General features: G+C 39.2%; 1 pseudogene; it reads left to right on the forward strand.

Moving 5' to 3' along the window:
- The first annotated feature begins 397 nt into the window (after window positions 1-397).
- LOC100352035 (protein PBDC1 pseudogene) lies at window positions 398-1,185 on the forward strand (annotated as a pseudogene).
- Window positions 1,186-4,997: the final 3,812 nt, after the last annotated feature.

The following is a 4,997-nucleotide window of genomic DNA, read 5'->3' on the forward strand; positions in this document are numbered from 1 at the left end:
TCAAAGGGAGGGAATCCTCCCAAATTATTTCTATGAAGTCAGCATCACCTTAATTCCTAAACCCGGAAAAGACACAACAGAGAAAGAGAACTACAGACCAATTTCCCCGATGAACATAGATACAAAAATCCTCAACAAAATTCTGGTCAATTGAATCCAGCAACACATCAGAAAGTTCATTCACCCAGACCAAGTGGGATTTATCCCTGTTAAGCAAGGATGTTTCAACATTTGCAAATTAATCAATGTGACACATCACATTTACACACTGAAGAACAAAAACCATCTGATTATCTTAATAGAAACAGATAAAGCATTTGATAAGATACAACAGCCTTTCATGATGAAAAGTCTAAACAAATTGGGTTTAGAAGGAACATTCTGCTTTTCCAGCCAACTGTGGCAGAAGTGCGAAAAAAAAATCACTTCTGGAGAGATGAAACCATGCTTTCTGGTGCCAACATGGAGGCTAGTAGTAGAACCGATGAACCAGTTTCCGGGGAGCTGGCATCCATGGCACATGCTCTTTCTCTCCCAGCAGAGTCTTACAGCAATAATCCAGATATTGAAATGGCTTGGGCCGCAAGAGCGACACAGCATGCTGAAGTGTATTACAAGCTGATTTCATCAGTTGACCCACAGTTCCTGAAACTCACCAAAGTGGATGACCAAATAAATCTACTCTGAGTTCCAAAAAATTTTTGATAAACTCAAGACAGATGTGTTAGATCCAGAAGAACTTAAATCAGAATCGGCAAAAGAGAAGTGGAGGCCATTCTGCTTGAAGTTTGAAGGGTTTGTGGAAGACTTCAACTATGGTACTTTGCTGTGACTAGATTGTTCTCAGGGTTACACTGAGGAAAACACCATCTTCGCCCCCAGAATACAGTTTTTGGCCATTGAAATCACTCAGAACCAGAAAGGCTATAACAAAACAGTTTATGTCGGTATTCAGCACAAAGGAGGAGAGAAAGCAGGTGTCAATGGAGCAGATCAAGGGAAAACAGAGCAAAAAGAAGAGAAAGGAGTCAACAGTGGAGGGAAAAAAGAAGAGGGAGTTGCTGGAGAAGGAGAAAAAGAGGAAAATGCCAAAGAAGGAGAAAAAGAGAAAGAAGCCAACAAAGAAATCTGAAGTAGGGGATAGCTATGTAAGGTGGACAGGGAGTAGTGCTTTAGAGGCTACAACAGCTGAGCCAAATGCCACAGTGCTGTTTGTGCAGATGCCTTGGATTATAAATGTATATCTTTGTGCAATTGAAGGGTGTTGAGAGAGACATCTTTAACCTAAGAGTCAGGGGCTGCTCTAATTGTTTTATAAACTGGCTTAAAGACTATAAGTGAGGTTTTAGTTAACTGTTTGTATCTTTCTTGACTCTCATTGCTGCTCAAGTAAGAAATCTTGTAAATACGCCGGCGCCGCGGCTCACTAGGCTAATCCTCCGCCTAGCGGCGCCGGCACACCGGGTTCTAGTCCCGGTCGGGGCGCCGGATTCTGTCCCGGTTGCCCCTCTTCCAGGCCAGCTCTCTGCTGTGGCCAGGGAGTGCAGTGGAGGATGGCCCAGGTGCTTGGGCCCTGCACCCCATGGGAGACCAGGAAAAGCACCTGGCTTCTGGCTCCTGCCATCGGATCAGCGCGGTGCGCCGGCCGCAGCGCGCCGGGCGCGGCGGCCATTGGAGGGTGAACCAACGGCAAAGGAAGACCTTTCTCTCTGTCTCTCTCTCTCACTGTCCACTCTGCCTGTCAAAAAAAAAAAAAAAAAAAAAAAAAAAAAAAAAAAAAAAGAAATCTTGTAAATAAATGCCTTTTGGTTCTTAAAAAAAAGAAGGAACAATCCTTAACACAATCAAGGCAATTTATAACAAACCCACAGCCAGCGTCCTATTGAATGGGGAAAAGTTGGAAGCATTCCCACTGAGATCCAGAACCAGACAAGGATGCCCAGTCTCACCATTGCTTATCAATATAGTCCTGAAAATTTTAGGCAGGACCATTAGGCAAGAAAAAGAAATCAAAGGGATTCAAATTAGGAAACAGGAAGTCAAACTAATCCTATTTGCAGATGACATAATTCTAAATATAGGGGATCCAAAAGACTCCACCAAGGGACTGTTGGAAGTTATAAAAGAGTTTGATAAAGTAGCAGGATGTAAAATCAATACACAAAAATCAATAGCTTTTGTATACAAAGAAAATACCATGGCTGAAAAAGAACTTCTAAAATCAATCCCATTCATGGTAGCTAGAAGATAAATCAAATACCTTGGAATAAATTTAACCAGGGAGATCAAAGATCTCTATGATGGGAATTACAAAACATTAAAGAAAGAAATAAAAGGACATACAAAAAGTGGAAAAAACTTGCATGTTCATGGATTAAAATAATCAATATCATCAAAATGTTCACTCTTCTGAGAACAACTTACAAATTCAATGTAATATCAATCAAAATACCAGACATTCTTCTCAGATCTAGAAAAATGATGCTGAAAATCATTTGGAAACACAGGAAACCTCAAATAGCTAACACAATATTATACAACAGAAACAAAGCTGGAGGCATCACAATACCAGATTTCAAGACATACTACAAGGCAGTTATAATCAAAACAGCCTGGTACTAGTACAAAAACATATGGATAGACTAATGGAACAGAATAGAAATGCCAGAAATAAATCCAACCATCTACAATCAACTTATATTCAACCAAGGAGCTAAAACCAATCCCTGGAGCAAGGACAGTCTCTTCAACAAATAGTGCAGGGAAAACTGGATTTCCACATGCAGAAGTATGAAGCAGGAAGCCTACCTTACACCTTACACAAAAATCCATTCAAAATGTCATAAAGACCTAAATCTACAACCTGATACCATCGAATTACTAGAGAACATTGGGGAAACCCTGCAAGACATTGGTACAGGCAGAGTTCTTGGAAAAGATCCCAGAGGCACAGGCAATAAAGCCAAAATTAACAAATGGGATTACATCAAATTAATAAGCTTCTGTACTGCAAAAGCAACAAGAAAGTGAGGAGGCAACCGACAGAATAGGAGAAATTATTGCAAACAATGCAACTGATAAAGGATTGGTAACTAGAATAAATAAAGAGATCAAGAAACTCCACAACAACAAAACAAACAATCCAGTTAAGAAATGGGCAAAGGACTTAAACAGACATTTTTCAAAAGAGGAAATACAAATGGCCAACAGACACTGAAAAAATGCTCAGGATCACTAGATGTCAGGGAAATGCAAAACAAAACTACAATGAGGTTTCACCTCACTCCAGTTAGAATGGCTTTCATGAAGAAATTAACAAAAAACAAATGCTGACAAGGATATAGGGGTGGGGAAGGTACCCTAATCCATGGTTGGTGGGAATATAAACTGGTAAAAACACTGTGGAAGACAGTTTGGAGATACCTCAGACATCTAAATATTGTCCTATCATACGCCCATCCATGCTACTCCTTGGAATTTACCCAAGGGAAATGAAATCGGCAAATAAAAGAATTATCTGCACCCACGTTTATTGCAGCTCAATTCACAATAACTAAGACATGGAATCACCCTAAAGGCCCATCAACAGAAGACTGGATAAAGAAATTATGGGATATGTACTCTATGAAATACTAAACAGTGGTAAAAAAAAAATGAAATCCAGTCATTTGCAACAAAATGGATGAATCTGGAAAACATCATACTTAGTGAAATAAGCCAGTCCCAAAAGGACAAATACCATATGTTCTCCCTGATCTGTGATAACTAATAGAGCATCTAAAAGGAAACCTGTAGAAGTGAAATTTGACATTTTGAGAAGTAATGACTTGATCAGCCCTTGTCTTAACTGTTGAGGAATAGTTTTTTTTTTTCTTCTTAAAACCATTGGTTGAACTCTTAACATAGAATTAATGATATGTGTATAAAGTCAATTGAAAATAGATCCCACTAAAAAGTAAGAGTGGGAATAAGAGAGGGAGGAGGAAGTTTGTAACTGTAAAGCTGTGTAGTTCTGCATACATTCCTATGGACTTAACTTCTAAGAGTACAGCTAAAAACTTGCCATGGGACTCCTAATCCCATTAAGCTGGATTGTATGATCATATTAAATGTTAAATTGATAATACAGATAAGATTAAGTGTTACAGGGGTCATGTAAATAAGATCAAGTGTCTGGTAAAAACAATAGATAGAATTAAAAAGGATAGAATGTTCCAACATGGGAAGCAGTCCACACTGCAGACTCATAGAATGCTAATTGCTCTAAATAGCATTCTGACCTCAGAATCAGCACTTAAGGCATTCTGGTCTGGCTGGAAAGCCCATGAGAGCATTTCAGGGATGGAAAGCCAAGACACCATGGTAAAAAAATGCCCTACATGAAGGATCTCTGTGAGTGAGACCCCAGTGGAAAGAAGGGACTATCAAAGAAGGGTGTAGAAGGGAGAAGAGAACTTCCACTTTGCTTATGGCCTTGTATAAGTACTGACAGAGATTGTGGCCTCGAAAGGCTTCCATAGACTTGGAAGCTCATGTCAAGAGCCTTGGATGATCACTGATATCATACATAAGAGTGTTAATTGTTAAATTAACAACAGGAGTCACTGTGCATTTACTCCCCATGCAGGACCTCTGTCCTCAATGAGTTGTACTATGAGAATAAACTGTAAAACTCGTTCTCAGTTTTTTTTTTTATTGTGTGTGTGTGTGTGTGTGCAAATTGCTGAAATCTTTACTTAGTGTAGAGATAATCTTCTGTGTATAAAATTAATTGAAAATGAATCTTAATGGAGCATGGGACTGAGAGTGAGAGAGGGAGGAGTAGGTGGGGTGGGAGTGTCAATATGGTAGGAAGAATCACTATATTCCTAAAGGTATACTTATGAAATTTGTACTCATTAAGTAAAAGTTTTCTTTGAAAAAAAAATATGTTCTTTCTTCCTATTGGTTGACTGATTGATGTGGGAAAGCCTTGGACAACTTCCAGATGGCACATG

Source organism: Oryctolagus cuniculus, chromosome 20 (genome assembly GCF_964237555.1).
Source record: "Oryctolagus cuniculus chromosome 20, mOryCun1.1, whole genome shotgun sequence".
NCBI lineage: Eukaryota > Metazoa > Chordata > Mammalia > Lagomorpha > Leporidae > Oryctolagus > Oryctolagus cuniculus.